General features: G+C 45.9%; 1 protein-coding gene across 2 annotated transcripts in view; it reads left to right on the top strand.

Moving 5' to 3' along the window:
* Positions 1-14,019: 14,019 nt before the first annotated feature.
* Positions 14,020-25,107, top strand: part of LOC140188337 (neurocalcin-delta-like) — a 66,189-nt gene continuing 55,101 nt past the window's right edge. Inside the window, exon 1 of one of the 2 annotated variants that reach the window (XM_072244517.1) lies at positions 14,020-14,296. The gene's annotated coding sequence lies outside the window, so the exon portion shown is untranslated. The remainder of the gene's footprint in view (positions 14,297-25,107) is intronic. The other variant, XM_072244502.1, reaches the window with a different exon arrangement.

Raw genomic sequence — 25,107 nt, 5'->3', positions numbered from 1 at the left:
CAGGCTCACAGCCATCAATCGCCCTTCGTATGCTAAGCCAGCACATTCTTTCTTAGGTATGGGGTCCAAGATTGCTCACAATGTTCCAAATGAGGTCCTCCATCCCACCAAGTACACACTGTCTACTTGGCAGCCCTTGTATGAAAGAACCCTTGCAGGGAGGTGCGGGAGTACAAGTGTAGGACAACAGTGTGTAAAAATTATGAAATGAGAGTGTATCATTCTGCACTTCCAACCTGGTGCTTACAATCCTTCAACAGGTCACAGTTCCGTGCAGTAAGGCTGAGTCTGTCACGAAATGTAGATGTGGCTTTATCTGAAAGCCGAGCAGCGGAAACAATTTTGCAGAAGCAATAACTTTAATGATGAACTGAAAAGCAACAAGCCATGTGGGACCACACAACAAGAGAGAAAAGATACTGAACACAGCAAGGCAACAACATCACAGGAGCAACTGGTTGAGGCTGGCTGGTTCAATGGGTGAACAAGGACTGTAGATGAGAGCTGGGTTTAAATAGGCTGCAGGTGATGAGTTGGAAATGAGTGGCAGGTGACTCCTGTCCACTGGGTGGAGACTGAGAGGAGCCTGCCTGTGTAGGACTGACAGGTGGACCAGAACAGTGTCAGCAGGGAGACTCATCGCCAGCAAGCGTGATTCTGACCACCCTCCCTCCAAATTCAAATCCGATTCAGATTTATTTACCACGCAGTGGCATGAAACATGCAGTGAAATTTATTGTTTGTGTTTTTAAGGATGTGCTGGGGGCAGCCTGCAAGTATCACCACACACTTCAATACTAACATAGAACGTCCACATTTTTCAGCATATCAACAGCAATGAAAGCCCATTTCTCACTCACACTCATACTCACCACACACACTCACTCTCACACTCATAAATACACTCACAATTAGACATACACACTCACACACATACTCACACTCACACACACATGTTCACACATGCACACACACACTCACACACACATTCACACTCACACACACAGTCTCTCTCTCACACTCACACATGTGTTCACACTCACACACACAGTCTCCCTCTCTCACACACACACTCACACACACGGTCTCTCTCGCTCTCACACTCACACACACAGTCTCTCTCTCTCTCTCTCTCACACACACACACACACACACACACATACACTCACACACACCTCCAACCCCAGCACAGGCTACTGCTGCCTCTGGGCTGCTCTGGCATCGACCTGCAGACTTGCTGATATTGGTCAGTCAGTATTAAGAATTGGTTTGATGATAGGAAGCAGAGGGTGAAGGCTGAAGTTCAATTCTCTGACTGAAGGCTTGTGACAAAAAGATGCCACAGGAGTCAGGGTTGGGAATTTTTGTTCATTATCTAGGTGATTGCACTGGATGGCACGATTGAAAAGTTCGCTGATTACACTGAGTTTGGGGGTCCAGTTGATATTGAAGCAGATCACTGTGAATTACAAAGAGATCTTGATAAGTTTGGGAGATGGGCTGAGGAATGGGAATTGGATTTCAACTTAGATAAGTGTGAGGAGATATATTTGGACAGCAGGACCGATGTTGAAGATTTTGTGGAACAGAGGGTGTAGGACCGACTTTGCTGAGTGTTGTGGAACAGTGGGTGTACAACCAATGTTCACAAGTGTTGTGAAGCATAAGGTGTAGGACTGATGTTGACGAGTGTTCTGGAACAGGGGGTGTAAGAACGATGCTTACGAGTGTTGTGGGTGTAGGATTGATGTTGCTGAGAGTTGTGAAACAGAGTGTACGATCAATGTTGGCAAGAATTGTGGAACAGAGGGTGTAGGAATGATGTTCGTGAGTGTTGTGGAACAGAGGGTGTAGGATTGACATTGCTGAGTGTTGTGGAACAGAGGGAGTAGGACGGATGTTTACGAGTGTTCTGGAACAGAGGGTGTAGGAATGATGTTCGTGAGTGTTGTGGAACAGAGGGTGTAGGATTGACATTGCTGAGTGTTGTGGAACAGAGGGAGTAGGACCAACATTGATGAGTGTTGTGGAACAGGATGTGTAGGACCGGCATTGAAAACTGTTGTGGAACATAGGGTGCAGGACCAATGTTGCCAGTTGTTGTGGAACAGAGACAAATGTTGCAGAGTGTTGTGTTCTATATTGATGAGTTTTGTGGAACAGAGTGTGTAGGAGCAATGTTCCCAAGAGATCTGGTACAGAGGGTGTACACCAATGCTGACAAGTGTTGTGGAACAGAGGGTGTAGGACGAATATTGAAAAGTGTTGTGACTGTTGTGGAACACAGGGTGTAGGACCGTCAGCGATGAGTGTTATGGAACAGAGGATGATTGACCCACGCTGATGAGTTTTGTGGAACAGAGTGTATAGGATCGACATTGACGAGCTTTGTAGAACAGAGGGTGTAGGACGGATGTTTACGAGTGTTCTGGAACAGAGGGTGTAGGAACGATGTTTGCGAGTGTTGTGGAAGAGAGGGCGTAGGATTGATGTTGCTGAGAGTTGTGAAACAGAGTGTATGATTGATGTTGACGAGCTTTGTAGAACAGAGGGTGTAGGACCAATGTTAATGAGTGTTGTGGAACAGAGGGTGTAGCTCCAATGTTGAGAAGTGTTGTGGAACAGAGGGCATAGGACCAACTTTGAAGAGTGTTAGGGAGCAGAGGGTGTAGGAATGACATTGAAGAGTGCTGTGGAACAGTGTGTAGGACAGGCGTTGACGAGTATTATGCAACAATGGGTGTGTGACCGATGTTGATGAGTGTTGTGGATCGGGGGTGTGTGACCCACGTTGGCAAGTGCTGTGGAATGGAGGGTGTAGGACCGATCTTCCAAAGAGTCCTGGAACAGAGGGTGTCGGACCAACATAGATGAGTGCTGTGGAACAGAGCGTGTACAGCCAACATAGATAGTCATAGTCATAGTCACACTTGATTGATCCCGGGGGAAACTGGATTTTTGTTACAGTTGCTCCATAAATAATAAATAATAATAAAACCATAAATAGTTAAATAGTGATATGTAAATTATGCCAGGAAATAAGTCCAGGACCAGCCTATTGGCTCAGGGTTTCTGACCCTCCAAGGGAGGAGTTGTAAAGTTTGATGGCCACAGGCAGGAATGACTTCCTATGACGCTCTGTGCTGCATCTCGGTGGAATGAGTCTCTGGCTGAATGTACTCCTGTGCCCAACCAGTACATTAAGTAGTGGATGGGAGACATTGTCCAAGATGGCATGCAACTTGGACAGAATCGTCTTTTCAGACACCACCGCCAGAGTCCAGTTCCATCCCCACAACATCACTGGCCTTACGAATGAGTTTGTTGATTCTGTTGGTGTCTGCTGCCCTCAGCCTGCTGCCCCAGCACACAACAGCAAACGTGATCGCACTGGCCACCACAGACTCGTAGAACATCCTCAGCATCATCCAGCAGATGTTAAAGGACCTCAGCCTCCTCAGGAAATAGAGATGGCTCTGACCCTTCTTGCAGACAGCCTCAGTGTTCTTTGACCAGTCCAGTTTATTGCCAATTCGTATCCCCAGGTATTTGTAATCCTCCACCATGTCCACCCTGACCCCCTGGATGGAAACAGGGGTCACCGGTACCTTAGCTCTCCTCAGGTCTACCACCAGCTCCTTAGTCTTTTTCACATTAAGCTGCAGATAGTTCTGCTTACACCATGTGACAAAGTTTCTTACCGTAGCCCTGCACTCAGTCTCATCTCCCATGCAGATGCATCCAACTATGGCAGAGTCATCAGAAAACTTCTGAAGATGACAAGACTCTGTGCAGTAGTTGAAGTCCGAGGTGTAAATGGTGAAAGAAAGGGAGACAAGACAGTCCCCTGTGGAGCCCCAGTGCTGCTGATCACTCTGCCGGACACAGTGTTGCAAGCACACGTACTGTGGTCCGCCAGTCAGGTAATCAAGAATCCATGACACCAGGAAAGCATCCACCTGCATCGCTGTCAGCTTCTCCCCCAGCAGAGCAGGACGGTTGGTGTCGAACGCACTGGAGAAGTCAAAAAACATGACCCTCACAGTGCTCGCTGGCTTGTCCAGGTGGGCGTAGACATGATTCAGCCACACTTAGATCCCCTCCAGTTCGCCTACCAGCCCTGACTAGGAATTGAGGATGCCATTGTCTACAGGTAGACGATGGCATCCTTAACTCCTAGCCGGGGCTGGTAGGCGAACTGGAGGGGAACTAAGTGTGGCCTCACCATAGGCCGGAGCAGCTCCAGAACAAGTCTCTCCAGGGTCTTCATGATGTGGGAGGTCAATGCCACCAGTCTGTAGTCATTGAGGCCGCCGGGGCGCGGCGTCTTCGGCACAGGGACGAGGCAGGATGTCTTCCACAGTACAGGAACCCTCTGGAGCCTCAGGCTCAGGTTGAAGACATGGTGAAATACTCCACATAGCTGAGGGGCACAGGCTTTGAGCACCCTGGTACTGACACCATCCGGTCCTGCAGCCTTGCTTGAGTTGAGACGTTTCAGCTGTCTTCTCACCTGTAGAGCTGTGAAGCCCACCGTGGTGGTTTCATGTGTGGAAGGGGTATAGTCATGAGAGCAGGGTGGGGGACTATGAGGAGGGGTAGGAGGGGAGAGTGAAATATGTGCTGGTTGGGGGCCGACAACAGATGACTCATGTGGGGGGTGGGCGGGGGCCACACTGTCAAATCTGTTAAAGAACAGGTTAAGTTCATTGGCCATGTCCACACTGCCTTCAGCTCCTCTGTTGCTAGTTTGCTGGAACCCAGTGATGGTCCTCATCCCCCTCCAGACCTCTCTCATGTTGTTCTGCTGGAGTTTCCACTCAAGCTTCCTCCTGTACCTGTCTTTTGCCTCCCTGATCCTGGCTTTCTGGTCCCTCTGTATTGCCCTCAGCTCCTCCCTATTTCCATCTCTAAATGCCCTCTTTTTAGCATTCAGGATGTCCTTAATGTCCTTTGTCCTTAATGTCCAATGAGTGCTGTGGAACAGAGGGTGTAGAAACAACATTGATGAGTGTTGTGGAACAGAGGATGTAGGACCAACGTTGAGAAGTGTTGTGGGATAGAGGGTGTATGATGGATTTTGAAAAGTGTTGTGAAGCAGAAGGTGCAGGACTGATGCTGACGAGTGTTGTGCAACAGAAAGTCTATGACCAACGTTGATGAGTGTTGTTGAAGACAGGATGTAGGACTGAATATGAAGAGTTTTGTGGAACAGGGGATGTAGGACATATGTTGATGAGTGTTGTGGAACAGAGCCTGTAGGACTGACTTTGAAGAGTTTTATGGAACAAGGGGTGTAGGTCTGATGTTAACGAGTGTTGTAGAACAGAGGGCGTAGGACCGACATTGACAGCTGTTGTGGAACAGAGGCTGTAGGACCGACATTAATGAGTGTTGTGGAACAGAAGATGAAGGACAGCCGTTGTCGACTGTTGTTGTACAGTAGGTGTAGGACCGAGAATTACGAGTGCTGAGGAACATAGGGTGTAGGACTGACTTTGAAGAGTTTTTTGGAACAGCGGGTGTAGGACCGATGTTCTCAAGTGTTCTGGAACAGAGGGCGTAGAATGATGTTGACGACTGTTGTGGAACAGAGGGTGTAGGACAGATGTGGACGAGTGTTCTGGAACAGAGAGTGTAGGACAGATGTGGACGAGTGTTCTGGAACAGAGAGTGTAGGACAGATGTGGACGAGTGTTCTGGAACAGAGAGTGTAGGACAGATGTGGACGAGTGTTCTGGAACAGAGGGTGTAGGACAGATGTGGACGAGTGTTCTGGAACAGAGGGTGTAGGACAGATGTTGACGACTGTTGTGGAACAGAGAGTGTAGGACAGATGTGGACGAGTGTTCTGGAACAGAGAGTGTAGGACAGATGTGGACGAGTGTTCTGGAACAGAGAGTGTAGGACAGATGTGGACGAGTGTTCTGGAACAGAGGGTGTAGGACAGATGTGGACGAGTGTTCTGGAACAGAGGGTGTAGGACCAAAGTTGATTAGTGTTGTGGAGCTGAAGGTGTAGGACCAACTTTGGCGAATATTGTGGAACACAAGGTGCAGGACTAATGCTGATGAGTTTTGTGAAACAAAGGGTGTTGGACCGATGTTCACGAGCGTTGGGGAACAGAGGGTGTGGTACCCACATTGGTAAGTGCAGTGGAACAGAGGGTGTAGGAGCGATGTTCACGAGTGTTGTGGAACAGAGAGAGTTGGGCCACCATTAATGACTTTTGTAGAACAGAGCGTGTAGAACCAACTTTGACGAGTGTTGTGGAATAGTGGGTGTAGGTCCAATGCTGACAAGTGTTATGGAAACCAGTGGATGGAACTGATGTTGATAAGTGTAGTGGAACAGAGGGTGTAGGAGCGATGTTCACGAGCATTGTGGAACAGAAGGTGTATGACTGATGTTGTCGAGTGTTGTGGAACAGATGGTGTAGGACCAACATTGGCAACTGTTATGGAACAGAGGGTGTAGAATCAATGTTGACAAGTGTTGTGGAACAGAGGGCGTAGAACCGACTTTGAAGAGTATTGCAGTACAGAGAGTGTAGGAGTGACGTTGATGAGTGTTGTGGAACAGAGGTTATAGGACCAACATTGATTAGCGTTCTATGTTCTAAGAAGGAATCTGATAAGACCATAAAACCAAAAGATATAGGAGCAGAATTTGGCCCAACAAGTGGTCCACCATTTCATCATGGCTGAGGCTGATCCAATTTTCCTCTCAGCCCCAATCTCCTGCCTTGTCCCCGTATCCCTTTATGTCCTGACCAATCAAGATTGTATAAACCTCTGCCTTAAATATACATAAAGGCTTGGCCTCCATAGCTGCCTATGGGAAAGAATTCATCAGATTCACCACCTTCTGGCGAAAGAAATTCCTTCTCATCACTGTTCTAAAAGGATGTCCCTCTAGTCTGAGGCTGTGTCCTCTGGTCTTAAACTCTTCCAGCATAGGAAACATCCTCTCTACATCTACTATGTCAAAGCCTTTTACCATTCGATAGGTTTCAATGAGGTCACCCCTCATTCTTCTGAATTCTAGTGAATACATGCCCAGAGCCAGCAGACGCTCTTCATATGATAAGCCATTCAATTCGGGAATCATTGTCGTAAAACTCCCTTGACCCCTCTCCAGTTTCAGCACATCCTTTCAAAATAGGGGCCCAAAACTACTCACAATACTCCAAGTGAGGCCTCACCAGTGTTTTATAAAGTCTCAACATTACATCCCTGCTTTTATAATCAAGTCCTCTTGAAATGAATGCTAACATTGTATTTGCCTTCCTCACCACAGACTCAACTTCAAACTAACCTTTAGGGAATTCAGCGCAAGGACTCCCAAGTCCCTTAGCACCTCAGATTTTTGTATTTTCTCTCCATTTAGAAAATAGTCAACCCTTCTTGAAGAGTGGTGTGACATTGGCAATTTTCCAGTCTTCCAGGACCATTCCAGAATCTATTGATTCTTGAAAGATCATTACTGATGCCTCCACAATTTCTTCTGCCATATCTTTCAGAAACCAGTGGTGTCCCCTCTGGTCCAGGTGACTTATCTACCTTCAGACTTCTCAGTTTCCCAAGAACCTTCTCTCTAGTAATGGTAACTTCATGACCCCAGACACCTGGAACTGCCACCGTACTGCTAATGTCTTCCACGGTGAAGATGATGCAAAATACTTAATCAGTTTGTCCACCATTTCCTTGTTACTACTTCTCCAGCATCATTTTCCAGCAGTCCAATATCCACTCTCACCTCTCCTTCACACTTTATGTATCTAAAGAAACTTTTGGTGTCATCTTTAATATTATTGGCCAACTTACTTTTGCATTCCTTCTTTACCTTCTTAATGACTTTTTGAGTTGCCTTCTGTTGGATTTTAAAAGCTTCCCAATCCCCTAACTTCCCACCAATCTTTGGTCTATTATATACCCTCTCTTGGCTTTTATGTCGGCTTTGACTTCTCTTGTTAGCCATGGTTGTGTCATCTTTCTTTTAGAATACTTACTCCTCTTTGGGATGTATTTATCCTGTGCTTTCCGAATAGCTTCCAGAGATTCCAGCCATTGCTGCTCTGCCATCATCCCTGTGTTATAAGAATCACCCCTTGTAATAATGATCAGTGAGACACAGACAATCTGTATATACCGACAAGTAACTTTTATTATTCCAACTAATAAAGCAGGTGGGTTCACACTCTTATCTACCTGTGTGCTCCCTACTAGAACCCCTGACACTCCATGAACAGTCAATGAAGAGAAAAAGATATTATCCAGGAAAGGAGTCTACTCTAGCCAGGCGTTCCTCGTGGTCCCAATCTCCATATGTCCATGGGGTCCTCCCTACCCGTGATGGTTGGTCTCTGGCTGCTGGAGAGTTATCGCCCCTGCGTTCTTGGAGCTCCTGAGACTTAAACTGTTCCTCATCAATTGAACCATTGGATCTGCACCCCATTGGCTCAGGGTCATCTGACCTACCTGAGTCACCTTCTTACTGCTCATTGTACAGGGCTACAGCCAACATTGCTCCATGCCTCTGCCCACCCCAGCCTTGTGTATTTGTGTCTTTACACTCTGATCCAAACCAGTCAACCCAGACAGAGTCTAACGAGATTACTGATTGCGGGTCTGGCATCTTACATAACAAGTAGCTACTCCTCTGACAATGGTCTCAGGTATATTGCTCTGACTATATTGTCCCAGAGCAAGGGTCAGTTCAGAGTCCATGTCCTTCACATAACAAATGGCTATTTGTTTCAGAACGGTCTCAGGTTTAGCAGATCATTACCTGAAGCTTCCTGTGGCCACATTCAGTTGCTCTGATTAGATTATCCAAGAGCACAAAACTGTTCAGAGACCACAAAACGGGGGGAAACAAAGACAACTGGCTTGTCTGCTTCCCCTGTCCTCGATCAGACTGCAGTTTCTTCTGGCCAACACCTGCCAGCGTTCTTTTCCAATCAATTCTGGCCAGCTTCTCTCTCATGCCTCTGTAATTCCCTCTACTCCACTGTAATACTAACACATCTGACTTTAGCCTCTCCTTCTCAAATTCCAGGGGGAATTCAATCATATTATGATTGCTTTCCCCTAAGGGTTCTTTTACCTTAAGCTCTCTAATCAATTCTGGTTCATTGCACAACATCCAATCCAGGATAGCTCATCCCTGAATGGGCTCAAACATAAGCTGCTCTAAAACACCATTTTATAGACATCCTAGAAATTCCCCCTCTTGGAATCCAGCACCAACCTGCTTTTCCCAATGTACTGCAGATTGAAATCCCTCATGACTAGTGTAACTTTTCCCTTTTGGCATGCATTTTCTCTCTCCCTTTGTAATTTGTAGACCACATCCTTACTACTGTTTGGAGGTCTGCATACAACTCCCATCAGGATCTTTTTACCCTTGCACATTCAAATTCAACACCTTCAGTCCTGTATTCACATTTTTCAATTGGTCCACTTTTTACGTGGACTGTAATTTTTTCCTACCAACAGCCCCTCCTCACTACACATGGCTTTTGTTTGTAAACCAGCAACCTCATCTTCAGCACTATCAGTCTGGTTCTTACCCTGTCAAATTAGTTTAAACCCCCCCCCCCCAAACAACTCTGGCCAACCAAGCCACAAGGATATTGGACCCCCTTTGGTTCAGGAGTAACCTGTCCTTTTTGTACAGGTCATACCTTCCCCAGAAGAGATCCCAATGATCCAGAAATCTAAAACCCTGCCCCCTGCACCAGTTCCTCAGCCACGATTCACCTGCCAAATTATCCTATTCTTACCCTCACTGGCACGTGGCACAGGCAGCAATCCAGAGATTACAACCTTGAAGGTCCTGTTTCTCATCTTTCTACCTAGCTCCCTAGGAGAGGAAAGTGGACCATAGGAGAAAGGGAAGGAGAAGGGGAGCCAGGTGAAGGTGAGAAGCAGGTGAGAAGAGGTAAACAGCCAGAATGTGTAATAGAAGAAGAAGGGAAGGGGAGGATTTTTTTTTCCACTGGAAGGAGAGATCGATATTCATGCCATCAGGTTGATTATAAGATGTTACTCCTCCACCCAGAAGATGGCCTCATCTTGGGAGGCCACTGACATGTCAGATTGGGAATGGGAATTGGAATTAAGATGTTTGGCCACTGGGAAGTTCCAATTTTGGTGAATAGAGTGGAGGTGCTCAAAGAAGCAATCCCTCAATTTATGATAGGTCTTACCAGTGTAGATGAGACCACATCAGAAGCACTGGACACAATAGACGACCCCAACAGATTCTCAGGTGAAGTGTTGCCTCAACTGGAAGGACTGTTTGGGACCCTGAGTGGAGGTAAGGGAGGAGGGATAAGTGCCTGGAGGGAGATTAGTGGGGAGTGATGAATGGAAAAGGGTCACAGAGGGAGTGCTCCCTGTGGAAAGCAGAGAGATGGGAGGATGTAAAGATGTTTCGTGCTAACCAAACCACCAGTCCTGATGAAGGGTCTCAGCCTGAAACGTTAACCGTTTATTCATTTCCACAGATGCTGCCTGACCTGATGAGTGATTATGAGATGTTCCAGCATTTAGTGTGTTGTTCTGGATTTCCAGCACATGCAGAATCTCATGTTTATATATACAGTATATACATTTCTTAATGTAATTTATCATATATTTTATATATTGCACTGCATGCTGCCACAAAACAACAAATTTTGTGGCATATGTCAGTGACAATAAACTGGGTTCTGACACTCCCATAGAAAATAGAAACATAAAAAACCTACAACACAATACAGGCCCTTCGGCCCTCAAAGTTGTGCCGAATATGTCCCTACCTTAGAAATTACTAGGCTTACCCATAGCCCTCTATTTTTCTAAGCTCCATGTACCAATCCAAAAGTCTCTTAAAAGACCCTATCCTATCTGCCTCCACCACCGTTACCAGCAGCCCATTCCACACACTCACCACTCTCTGCGTGAAAAACTTAACCCTGACATCTCCTCTGTACCTACTCCCCAGCACCTTAAACCTGTGTCCTCTTGTGGCAACCATTTCAGCCCTGGGAAGAAGCCTCTGACTGTCCACGTGATCAAAGCCTCTCATCATCTTATACACCTCTATCAGGTCACCTCTCATCCTCCGTTGCTCCAAGGAAAAAGACAGAGTTCATTCAACCTGTTTTCATAAGGTATTTTCCCCAAACAAGGCAACATCCTTGTAAATCTCCTCTGCACCCTTTCTATAGTTTCCACATCCTTCCTATAGTGAGGCGACCAGAACTGAGCACAGTACTCCAAGTGGGGTCTGACCAGGGTCCTATATAGCTGCAACATTACCTCTCGGCTCCTAAGTTCAATTCCACGACTAATGAAGGCCAATACACCGTACGCCTTCTTAACCACAGAGTCAACCTGACTCTCACTAAGGGATTAACTATTCAGGACAGAGATCAGGAGAAATGTCCTCCTGCAGGAGGTGGAACTCTCCCCACAACAGGTGTAGGTTCTGTGACAGAGTATGTGAGTCAGAGATCCATAGGTGCATATACACTGAAGGAACATTGGTGCAGGGTGTGGCCCTGAGGGAAAAGAGTATTCATTACATGAACGGTGTGTGTCAGTGTGAGAAAGAGAGTGCCACACTGTTTGGGCAAAGGTAGTGTGTGTCAGTCTTTCACACTGTGTGAGTGTATCAGAGTGTCAGTGAGAGTGTGCCCTGACACAGTGTGTTTCAGTGGCTGAGAGTGTGTCGATGTTTGTGTTCTGATGTTTCACACTGTGACTGTGTGTGTATACGTCACAGTGTTAGTGAGTTGCCCATTATCCACATGTGCGTGTGTGTGTGTGTGTGTGTGTGTGTGTGTGTACGTACATGCGTCAGTGTTGGTGAGTTTGCCCATTGTCTGTGTATGTGAGTCAGTGTTAGTGAGTTTGCCCTGTGTGTGTGTGTGTATGTGTGTGTGTGTGTGTGTATGTATGTCAGTGTTGGTGAGTTTGCCCATTGTCTGTGTGTGTGTCTGTGTGTGTGTGTGTGTCTGTGTGTGTGTGTGGGGGTGTGTGTGTGTGTATGTATGTCAGTGTTGGTGAGTTTGCCCATTGTCTGTGTGTGTGTGTGTGTGTGTGTGTGTGTGTGTGTGTGTGATAGTGTTAATGAGTTTGCCCATTGTCTGTGTGTGTGTGATAGTGTTAATGAGTTTGCCCATTGTCTGTCTGTGTGTGTGTGATAGTGTTAATGAGTTTGCCCATTGTCTGTGTGTGTGTGTGTGTGTGTGTGTGTGTGAGATAGTGTTAATGAGCTTGCCCATTGTCTGTATGTGTGTGTGTGTGTGATAGTGTTAATGAGTTTGTCCATTGTCTGTGTGTGTGTACAGAAACATAGAAGACCTACACCTACAAAGCTGTGCCGAACATGTCCTTACCTGAGAAATTACCTAGGGTTACCCATAGCCCTCTATTTTTCTGAGTTCCATGTACCTGTCCAGGAGTCTCTTAAAAGACCCTATCATTTTTGCATCCACCACTGTCGCCAGCAGCCCATTCCACGCATTCACCACTCTCTGTGTAAAAAAAACTTACCCCTGACATCTGCTCTGTACCTTCCTCCATGCACCTTAAAACTGTGCCCTCTCATGCTAGCCATTTCAGCCCTGGGAAAAAGCCTCTGACTATCCACACAATCAATGCCTCTCATCATCTTATACACCTCTATCAGGTCACCTCTCATCCTCCGTCACTCCAAGGAAAAAGGCCGAGTTCACTCAACCTATTCTCATAAGGCATGCTCCCCAATCCAGGCAACATCCTTGTAAATCTCCTCTGCACCCTTTCTATAGTTTCCAGATCCTTCCTGTAGTGAGGTGACCAGAACTGAGCACAGTTCTCCAAGTGGGGTCTGACCAGGGTCCTGTATAGCTGCAACATTACCTCTCGGCTCTTAAACTCAATCCCACGGCTGATGAAGGCCAATGCACCGTATGCCTTCTTAACCGCAGAGTCAACCTGCACAGCAGCTTTGAGTGTCCTATGGACTTGGACCCCAAGATCCCTCTGATCCTCCACACTGCCAAGAGTCTTACCATTAATGCTATATTCTGCCATCATATTTGACCAACCAAAATGAACTGCCTCATACTTTTCTGGGTTGAACTCCATCTGCCAGTCTCAGCCCAGTTTTGCATCCTATCAATGTCCCGCTGTAACCTCTGACAGCCCTGCACACTATCCACAACACCCCCAACCTTTGTGTCATCAGCAAATTTACTAACCCATCCCTCCACTTCCTCATCCAGGTCATTCATAAAAATCACAAAAAGGGGGGTCCCAGAACAGATCCCTGAGGCACTCCACTGGTCACCAACCTCCATGCAGAATATGACCAGTCTACAATCTCTCTTTGCCTTCTGTGGGCAAGCCAGTTCTGGATCCACAAAGCAATGTCCCCTTGGATCCCATGCCTCCTTCCTTTCTCAATAAGCCTTGCATGGGGTACCTTATCAAATGCTTTGCCGAAATCCATATACACTACATCTACTGCTTTTCCTTCATCAATGTGTTTAGTCACATCCTCAAAAAATTCAATCAGACTCGTAAGGCACAACCTGCCCTTGACAAAGCCGTGCTGACTATTCCTAATCATATTATGCCTCTCCATATGTTCATAAATCCTGCCTCTCAGGATCTTCTCCATCAATTTACCGTCCATACTGTGTGTCACAGTGTTAGTGATTTTGCCCATTGTCAGTGTGCGTGTGCGTGTGCGTGTGAGAGAGAGAGCGAGCGCGTTAGTGAGTTTGCCCATTGTCTGTGTGTATCTCTGTCAGTGTAAGTGAGTTTTCTCATTGTCTGTGTATGTGTCACAGCGTTAGTGAGTTTGCCCATTGTCTGTGTGTGTGAGAGTCAGTGTTAGTGAGTGTGCCCGGTACCGTGTCGCAGTGTCTGTGAGAGTGTCTGGCGTCACGGTGAGTGTGTCCGGTTGTGACAGTACCGCAGTGAGTGTGAGGCGCCGTGCCCCCACTGTCCCAGCGCAGTACTGCAGCCGCCTCTCACTTCCTCTTCCTCCGCTGCCGCTCCCTCCGCTCTCGGGTCGGGCCGGCTGGGGGAGACCGGCTGTCGCTCCAGCTCCGCCCGGCTCCGGGACGCGGTGGTTCGGCTGTGGCCATCCGAGTGGCGCCGGTGGCGGGCTCCGGAGCCCAGCGCTCCTTCGTCGCCGCAGTCCGGGACAAAAGCAAACAGGACCCGGATAGGTGTTCGAGTGTGCAAGAGAGTGTGCAAGGAGACCACCGTTGTGAAGCTGGCCGGCGGCGTGGTTGCGAATCGGCTGCAGGGTGAGTTCAGAAGGACTTGTGTGTGAGTGAGTGTGTGTTTGCGTGGGTACGTATGTGTGAAAATCATTGCAGGGAGAGTGTGAGGGAAACCGATAAGTGTAGTGTGAGAAAATCATTGTGCAAGATTGTGAGCATGAGTGAGTGTGCAAAAAAAACCGTGTGGTGTCAATGCTGAAAAGACTCTGTAGGTGGAGCAGCCTTTGTGTTGAGAGGACCTCCAGCGAATCCAGCCTGAACTAAAGGTCCCTGGCCTGAAACATGCCTTCTGCCTCTCTCTTCCCTCATGGATGCTGCCTGACCTGCCGAGTGTACCACTCAGTGTGTAGGTGCACAAGCGAGAGTGTGAGTGATAGTGATTGTGATAGAATCAGTGTAACAAAATCAAAACCAGTCACTGGAAGAGGAAGTGGGTGGGTGGGAGGAGTGGTGGTGGTGGTGAAGTATCTGAGCCTAAACCAAATGTGCAAAATTGGTGTGTTTGTAAAATAAAATCTGTGAAAGTGTTTGAAAATGAAGGACATTTACAGTCAACTAGTAAGACCGGGTGGGTGAATCAATAAGTTTTAAAAGTCAAGGTGACAACATCATCAGTGCAGAAGGTTTGTCAGATTTTTAAAAAGTACAGGAATCAGTCTGAGTGTGCAAAGATGTGAGCAGTTTATAAACCTGCCACTATCCTGTTATTGTTAGCTGACGTTAGTGTTTACAGTGAGTGTTAGTGTTTGTGGCTTCTTTATACACTTCATAAGTGTAGTGATCGGTAGTAATTGGGATCAATACCAGACTCATATGGAAAGTGATAAATACAAGAGATTCTGCAGATGCTGGAAATCCAGAGCAACACACACAAAATGCTGGAGCAACTCAGCAGGTCAGGCAGCATCTATTGAGAGGTATAAACAGTCGATGTTTAGGGCCAAGATCCTTCCTCAGGATTGCTGCAACAAATTCCACAGATTCACCACCCCCGGCTAAAAAAATTCCTTCTCATCCCTGTTCGAAAGGGACGTCCCTTTATTGGGAGGCTGTGCCTTTGGATCCTAGACTTCCCCACTGATGAAAACATCCTCTCTACATGCATTCTTTCAGCATCCGGTTTGGTTTCAAGGAAATCCCTCCTCGCCTTTCGCATACAGGGCCAGGGACATCAAATGCTCCTCATACGTTAAGCTTTTCATTCCTGGAATCGTCCTTGTGAACCTCCTCTGGACCCTCTCCAGGGCCAGCATGTACTTCCTTAGACACCGGGCCCAAAATAGCTGACAGTATTTCAAATGCAGTCTGACCAATGCCTTAGAAAGCTTCAGCTCGAGCTAACTCAGAGGCTGTTCTCCTTGACATGTTCCAGACTGATGTGACATTAGCCTGGGCAGAATCAGCCAGATTAATGAACCATTTCAGGGGTTAGGATTGTATTGTGTGCGAGAACAGGAAATATCAACCCAATCATCAGCTCCATGCAGTTTATAAAACAAAAATGATAACTGCTAGTTAGGAAATAATGATGAAAATTGGTTTATTATTGTTACATTTATTGTGGTACAGTGACAAACACTGTCTGTACAGATCAGATCGTCACATTGAAAGCAATACAGTGTGACAGAGAGAGTGCAGTGCAGGCAGATGATGAGGTGCAAGGTCATAACGAGGTAGACTATGAGGTTCTTGTACTGGGAGACTGTTCGATGGTCCTATAACAGTGAGTAGGAGCGTTTGAACCTCGTAGTAGCTTCCTTAGGTTTTTTTATCTTCTGTGGAGATGGAGATGCAGCCTGACCTGCTGAGTTCCTCCAGTGTTTTCTCTGTGTTGCTCTGGATTTCGTGCAACTGGCAGAATCGCTTGTGGTTTTATACCTTCTGTCTGATTTGGGGGGGAAGAATGTCCAGGGTGAGTGGGTCTTTGATTATGTTCGGTACTTTACAGAGACAGTGAGAAACAGAGACAGAGTCCATTGGGGGGGAGGCTGGTTTGCATGATACACTGAACCGTGTCCATCAGACCAAGCACACTTGTCTTCCTCGTGTGCATAAGCAGAAGAGAAACTCCCCAGCCCCTGAACCAGACATACTCATCTGCTCGAGAAGAGACCACAAGGTTTAATATCACTGACATATGTTATGAAATGTATTGTTTCACATCTGCTGTAAGGAGCAATACATAAAATATTACAAAAAAATTACATTAAGAGTATGTAATCATTTTCATCATTATGTGCTGTGTCGTATTACATCATCATTATGTGCCATGTCGTATGACATTATCATTATGTGTCGTGGCGTATGACATCATCATTACGTGCTGTGTCATATGACTTGGGCGATCGTGGTTTTGACCATGATTGTTCTCAGCAAATTTTTCTACAGAAGTGGTTTGCCATTACCTTCTTCTGAACAGTGTCCTTACAAGACAGGTGACCCCAGCCATTATCAATACTCTTCAGAGATTGTCTGCCTGGCGTCAGTGGTCGCATAACCAGGACGTGTGATCTGCACCAGCTGCTCATACGACCATCCACCACCTGCTCCATGGCTTCACGTGACCCTGATCAGGGGGCTGAGCAGGTGCTGCTCCTTGTCCAAGGGTGACCTGCAGGCTAGCAGAGGCAATGGGTGCCTTACACCTCCTTTGGTAGAGACTTATCTCCACCTTCCTACCCAAGAATATATAAACAAAATAAGTAAAGCAAAAATAGTGAGGTCATGTTCTTGGGTTCATTGTCTGTTCAGAAATCTGATGGTGGAGGAGAAGAAGCTGTTCCTACATCGTTGAATGTGGGTTTTCAGGCTCCTGTACCTCCTCTGTGATGGTAGCAATGGCTTGTACTGGGTGGTGAGGGTCCTTCATAATGGATGATGTCTTCTTGAAGCATCGCCTTTTGAAAATGTCCCTGATGTTGGGAGGCTAGTGCCTATGATGGAATGTAACTGAGTTTACAGTCCTCTGCTGCTTTGACCGATCCTGTGCAGATAGCAGGTGGTGATGCAGCCTGTCGGAATGCTCTCCACAATACATCTGTACAGGTCCGTTAGCCTGTGGTGACATACCAAATCTCATCAAACTCCTAATGAAATACACTCAGTACCTCCTGCACCAAATAAAGTGGCCACTGAGTGTGTGTTCATGGTCTTCTGCTGCTGTAGCCCATCCACTTCAAGGTCCAATGTGTTGAACATTCAGAGATGCTCTTCTGCTCACCACTGTGGTTATTTGAGAAACCATCGCCTTCCTGTCAGCCTGAACTAGTCTGGCCATTCGCCTTTGACCTCTCTCATTAACAAGGTGTTTTCACCCATAGAACTGCTGCTTACTGGATATTTTTTTGTTTTTCCACATTCTCTGTAAACGCTGGAGACTGCTGTGTGTGAAAATCCCAGGAGATCAGCAGTTTCTGAGATACTCAAACCACCCCATCTGACACCAACAATCATTCCACAGTCAAAATCACTTAGATCATGTTTCCTCTCCATTCTGATATTTGATCTGAACAATAACTGAACCTCTTGACCATGTCTGCATGTTTTTAAGCAATGAGTTGCTGCCAAATGATTGGCTGATTAGATATTTGCATTAACAAGTAGGTGTATATATGTACCTAATAAAGTGTCCACGGAGTGTAAACAGTATGTATAAACAGAGCAAAAAGAGAACAAAGATAGTGAGGTAGTGTTCATGGGTTCGTGGGCCAATCAGAAATCTGATGGTGGAAGAGAAGAAGCTGTTCCTGAAATGTTGAGTGTAGGTCTCCAGGCCCCTGTACCTCCTCCCTGGTGGTAGCAATGAGAAGAGGTGGTGTCCTGGATGATGAGGATCCTTAATGATGACTGCCGCCTTCTTGAAGCATGGCCTTGTGAAGATGTCCTCAGTGGTAGAGAGGCTGGTGCCCATGAGTTTACACATCCCTTTTCTTCGGTGCTGTGCAGTGGCCCCCTCCCCCCACAGCAGACCAGACGGTAATGCGACCAGTCAGAATGGTCTCCGCAGTACAGCTGTAGGAATTTGCTGCGGTCTTTGGTGACCTACCAAATCTCCTCAAACGCTTAATGAAATATGGCTGATTGCATGCCTTCTTCGTGATTGCATCAGTATGAAACAGTCAACTCGTATTCATTGATTTCCTTTCTGTTTAAGCATCCGTCGATCTCTGTCTTAATATAGTGGTGCGATCACTCGAAGCAAGCGTAATGTACTCCTAATGGGTTGCCATCCAGAGAGTTGGGGTGAATTCCCTTAATGGAGAACGCCTGTGTGTGACTTTGTTTAACGTGGGGAGGCTGATGCACGATCAGCCACCTTGACAGATTGGGATCAGGGATCAGGGATCAGGGTCCAGTGACATGGAATGCAAACTGACTGAGAACGCTCCCTTTTTGCGGTCTCCCTCCACCTTCACTGCCGTTGGGATGTGCCATCAAGTTCTGCCAGATTCACCACTGAGGTCTTGGTTGGATCTGGATCCTCCCCCGTGACGGTACCGCTGTGGGAAACTCTAGGGGTCTCAGGGACTCACAAGGCTCTCCACCACGACAAGGTGACAATCCTCAGAGATCTTTCTTGAACTAAGTCAGTGACTGACACTGCAGATCCCCTTGGACAGAGAGCTCCAAAGATTCACCACTGAAGGCAGTATTTCTTCTCTCTGTCCTGAATGGCATATTTTGAGACCATGAGCCCAGTGACAAAAATACCTGCTCTGCATCTAATCTTCTGTAAGAACCTGCAACGTTCCATCAGGGTCAATTTATTTACCGGATACATTTACACATGCGTATTTGAAATTTGCTGTAGTCTGTTGGCACAACACTCAACAAAAAACAACACTGAGCAACACGATTAGTACAACACTATTACAGCTGGGGCATCAGAGTTCGGACTTCAATTCTCAGGCCATCTGTAAGGGGTTTGTACGTCTTCCCCGTGGCATGTGTCTGTTTTCTCCGGGTGCTCCGGTTTACAATCTACCATCCTTTATACTCTGGGGAGGGAATGCAGGGATAATCCGAAGATTCCTTCCCAATTTGACATGTCCTTTAACAGGGATCATTCTGGCTTTACAACCTGTACTGTCAATCTACCCGTCCTTAGCTGGAGAGACCAGACCTGTACACGCTGTGTGTCAGCGAAACCCCATGTAAAGCGCCTCAAATCCTCTTGCAATAACTAGTTTCTCTGCCTAATTGCTCTACCTGTGTGTTAACACTTGGTGACTCATATACACTAGCATCCAGATCCCTCTAAACACCAACGCCTTTCAGACATTCACCATTTAGAAAATATAGAAACATAGAAAATAGGTGCAGGAGTAGGCCATTCGGCCCTTCGAGCCTGCACCGCCATTTATTATGATCATGGCTGATCATCCAACTCAGAACCCCGCCCCAGCCTTCCCTCCATAACCCCTGACCCCCGTAGCCACAAGGACCATATCTAACTCCCTCTTAAATATAGCCAATGAACTGGCCTCAACTGCTTCCTGTGGCAGAGAATTCCACAGATTCACCACTCTCTGTGTGAAGAAGTTTTTCCTAATCTCGGTCCTAAAAGGCTTCCTCTTTATCCTCAAACTGTGACCCCTCGTTCTGGACTTCCCCAACATCGGGAGCAATCTTCCTGCATCTAGCCTGTCCAATCCCTTTAGGATTTTATACGTTTCAATCAGATCCCCCCTCAATCTTCTAAATTCCAACGAGTATAAGCCTAGTTCATCCAGTCTTTCATCATATGAAAGTCCTGCCATCCCAGGAATCAATCTGGTGAACCTTCTTTGTACTCCCTCTATGGCAAGGATGTCTTTCCTCAGATTAGGGGACCAAAACTGCACACAATACTCCAGGTGTGGTCTCACCAAGGCCTTGTACAACTGCAGTAGTACCTCCCTGCTCCTGTACTCGAATTCTCTTGCTATAAATGCCAGCATACCATTCTCCTTTTTCACTGCCTGCTGTACCTGCATGCCCACTTTCAATGACTGGTGTATAATGACACCCAGGTCTCGTTGCACCTCCCCTTTTCCTAATCGGCCACCATTCAGATAATAATCTGTTTTCCTGTTTTTGCCACCAAAGTGGATAACTTCACATTTATCCACATTAAATTGCATCTGCCATGAATTTGCCCACTCACCTAACCTATCCAAGTCACCCTGCATCCTCTTAGCATCCTCCTCACAACTAACACTGCCGCCCAGCTTCGTGTCATCGGTAAACTTGGAGAAGCTACATTTAATTCCCTCATCCAAGTCATTAATATATATTGTAAACAACCGGGGTCCCAGCACTGAGCCTTGCGGTACCCCACTAATCACTGCCTACCATTCTGAAAAGGTCCTGTTTATTCCCACTCTTTGCTTCCTGTCTGTCAACCAATTCTCTATCCACATCAATACCTTACCGCCAATACCGTGTGCTTTAAGTTTGCACAGTAATCTCCTGTGTGGGACCTTGTCAAAAGCCTTTTGAAAATCCAAATATACCACATCCACTGGTTTTCCCCTATCCACTCTACTAGTTACGTCCTCAAAAAATTCTATGAGATTCGTCAGACATGATTTTCCTTTCACAAATCCATGCTGACTTTGTCCGATGATTTCACTGCTTTCCAAATGTGCTGTTATCACATCTTTGATAACTGACTCTAGCAGTTTCCCCACCACCGATGTTAGGCTAACCGGTCTATAATTCCCTGGTTTCTCTCTCCCTCCTTTTTTAAAAAGTGGGGTTACATTAGCCACCCTCCAATCCTCAGGAACTAGTCCAGAATCTAAAGAGTTTTGAAAAATTATCACTAATGCATCCACTATTTCTTGGGCTACTTCTTTAAGCACTCTGGGATGCAGACCATGTGGCCGTGGGGATTTATCTGCCTTTAATCCCTTCAATTTACCTAACACCACTTCCCTACTAACATGTATTTCCCTCTGTTCCTCCATCTCACTGGACCCTCTGTCCCCTACTATTTCCGGAAGATTATTTATGTCCTCCGTAGTGAAGACAGAACCAAAGTAATTATTCAAGACTCAAGAGATTCTGTAGATGCTTCACTCAGCCCATCACTGAACCGTTCCCACAAACTATGAGCTCACTTTCAAGGACTTTTCATCTCATGTTCTTTATAGCTTATTTACTTATTAATAAATTTCTTTCTTTTTGGATTTGCAGTTTGTTGTATTTTGCACTCTGATTGTTTGCCCTGTTGGTATGATCTTTCAGTGATTCTCTTGATTCTCTTATCATCAGTTTGATCTACTTAGTATGCCTGCAAGAAAATGAGTCTCAGGGTTGTATACACCTTTGAACACACACAAAATGCTGGAGGACCTCAGCAGTTCAGGCAGCATCTATAAAAGGGAATGAACAGCCATTGTTTCGGGCTGAGACTTTATCAGGCCCCCTGATGAAGGGTCTCGGCCCAAAATGTGGACTGTTTCTCCAACATTACGGTGTGTTACTATACTTCCCTTTTCTGTTTTTCCACCAAAGTCAATGACAGTTCATTTTTCCTTTTTACATATCTGCCACATCCTCACCTGTTCAGAATTAGACTAATTATAGCTGAAGAATATAACATCAAATTTGTTGTTTTGCAGTAGCAGTACAGTGCAAAGTTAAAAATATTACAGTAAATTACAAAGTAATTGTTCTCTTGTTCTGTGCCATGTCATATGACATGGGTGATCATGGTCTTTCCGTGTCTATAATTGTTCTTGACAAATTTTTCCACAGAAGTAGTCTACCATTGCCTTCTTCTGGGCAGTCTTTACAGGAAGGGTGACCTCAGCCATCATCAATACTCTTCAGAGACTGTCTGCCTGGCGTCAGTGATCACATAACCGGGTTTGTGATACGCACCAGGCTCATACGACCATCCAGTACCTGCACCCATGGCTTCACATGATCCTGATCGGGGGCTAAACAGGTGCTACACCTTGTCTAAGGGTGACCTGCAGGCTAGCGGAGGGAAGGAATGCCTTTCGTACTGACATACCTCCACCTCACTACTCAGTACAACATAATAAATAGTGCGAGACCATGGGTTCATAGACCATTCAGAAATCTGATGGTGGAGGGGAAGAGACTGTAGCTGAATCATTGAATGTGGGCCTTCAAACTCCTGTCCCTCCTCCCCGATGGTAGTATTAAGAGGAGGGCATGTTCCAGATGGTGAGAGTCGTTGGTGGTAGATGCTGCTTTCTTGAGGCCCTGCCTATTGAAGCTGTCCTCAGTGGCAGGGACAGATGAAACTGCCTGAGTGATCCTATGTGTTGGACCCTACATACCAGGTTGCAATGTAACCAGCGTACATCAGTAGCAATTTGCTGGAGTCTTTGGTGACTTACCGAACCCCCAAAATCTCCTGCTGTCTTCTCGCTGCTGCAGTCTGGAGGAAGGTAGAAGAGTCCCAAGACCCGCACTATCAGGTTCAGGAACAGTTATTGTTGCATTTTGTAACTCCAAAACATTAAGCTAATTAAAAGTAAAAGATGGCGAGTCTAACTTTGTGTTTACTTTTAGTGAGGCACACACATGCCACCTGCTGGCGTGGTGGCTTACTGACATTTACGCACTTTTACACATAACCTGTAATGAATTATTTAATCAAATTAAATCAAACAATGTATTTACAATATTACTCAAATATCGCTGATTTATTAAATACACAAAACTACTCCTTGCCTGGCTACAAACTCCAACTCAATAGAGAATGCACCTCAACTATATACACAGTATACTATATAATCCAACTACTCTATACACATCCACAGCATAGGAAATTTTAAATGATCTCATTCGGGCCTGAAGATTTAATCACTGTGGAGGATTTCTTACTCTTGTGGGATAGCATCTTTGCTGAAAGTGGGATCACTCTGCTTGGCAGGTGAGACTTGTGGCTGTGAGACAATCTCAGGTTCTGGGGCCTCTTCCATGGTGGTTGTGGGAGTTGACTGCAGGAAGTGGTTCTGATAACTTTTTTCAACTTGTCTTGGCTTTTCTCTCGATCTATTTTGATCCTTGCTTCTCTCCCAATCCCAGCTTCTTTCACTCTTGATCCCTTTCTTAGTCGTAGTCCCTTTCCTTATCCGTGTTTCTCCCACAATCCCTATCACAGTCTCGCTTACATTCATTCCTTCTGTCTTCTCTCCTTTTCAATTTCTTGTCTTCCTTTTTCATCTTTCTAGTTGTGCATCTTGATCTTGGGAAGGTGCATTAAGTTCACTAGAGTATTCTGGTATTAATCCTTATATTTCTCCCTCTACGATGTGATCTCTCCTTTTGGTTTCCTCACCCACAACATCACCTGACGAATCTCTGTTTTCGCATCTCAGAAATGTTGTTTGCAGAAACTGTTGTAGTCAGGCCACTGCTTTCATCACTTTCACAATTCCCCTGGGCAGCTTGCTCCTTCCTTGGTCCAATATGCTTTTGAACCAGAGGCTCAAAGGTTGATACCAACACCTGTTTGTCTTCTGTTGGGCAACGGTTCATGGTGTACAGCATGGAGACAGTTGTGGCATCATCTAGTACCTTTCTTAATTTGCTTTCAGTTGACTATAGCAGGGGTTGTGGTATGCAAATGGTGGATGGATCTCCAATCAAGTTGTAGTTGTCTCAGCCAATGCAACCCCACAATGCTGATGTTCCTGTTTTTTATCAAAGACCAACCCATTGTGGTTGTATTTCTCTGGTATGAATGTAATTCCCACAGGAGTTATCTTTTCTTCATTTGAGTTCTTAGTTAGACATCTGCAGGTTTCAGTTCAGTATTTTTGAAATGCCGTGCAAACTTTTTATGTTAAATGACTGAAACAGCCAAGCCAGTATCCAATTCCATTTCAATTAATTTGCCATTCATGTCTGGTCATATTGCTGGTCTATTGTTAGTTTTCGCATTCTAAATCTCAAGGCAACTCAGTCCTGTATCCCATTATCATTATCAGATTTTTCAGCAACAGCATACAGATTAGTGCTCTTTTTGAAACTGCAACTTGACTTTTTATCTTTTTCTCTCCCTGTGCAGGCCAATTATTTTTGTCTGCCTGACGTGCTCTACGTATGTGTCCTACTTTGTTGCATTTTCTGCAAGTTTTACCTTTAAACCTGCATTGGTCTGGTGTCCATGAGTGCCTGTCACAACAGCAACACCATTTGTTCTGCCAGGCAGGCCTCTGTTCAGACATTGCAATTTTATTCACATTCACTTTCATTCTGGGCTACAACTCAATTCTGTCTCTGTCTACTGTTTCCATCAATACAGCTGTTACAACTGCTATTTTAAATTCAAGTTGTGCTTCAGTTAGGAGGCATTTTTGAATGCTTTCTTGTAAGATTCCACAAAGTAAATAATGCCTCAGTGCGACAATATTTCGTGTAGATGTGCTCAATGGTGGGGAGGGCTTTACCTTTGATGGACTGGGCCGTGTCCTCTCCTTTTTGCAGGGTTTACATTCAAGGGCTTTGGTGTTTCCATCCAGGCCATAATGCAGCCAGTCAATGTACTACACATCTATAGAAGTTTGTCAAAGTCTTAAATGTCATGCTGAACCTTCGTAAATTCTTAAGGAAGTAGAGGTGCTACTGTGCTTTCTTCATAATTGTACTTGTATGCTGGACCCAGGACAGGTCCTCGGAAATAATAGCACCAAGGAACTTTTAAGTTGCTGGCTATCTCTACTTCTGATCCTCTGATGAGGATTGGCTCCTGGATCTCTGGTTTCCTCCCCCTGAAGTCAATAATCAGCTCCTTGGTCTTGCTGACGAGATGGCACCTACTGTAGGCCTGTTGCTTTAGTAGGCAAATCGGAGAGGATCCAAGTCGT

This window comes from Mobula birostris, chromosome 2, assembly GCF_030028105.1.
Source record: "Mobula birostris isolate sMobBir1 chromosome 2, sMobBir1.hap1, whole genome shotgun sequence".
Taxonomy (NCBI): Eukaryota; Metazoa; Chordata; class Chondrichthyes; order Myliobatiformes; family Myliobatidae; genus Mobula; species Mobula birostris.
The sequence above is the reverse complement of the archived record's forward strand: the minus strand, read 5'-3'. Positions and strand labels throughout refer to the sequence as shown.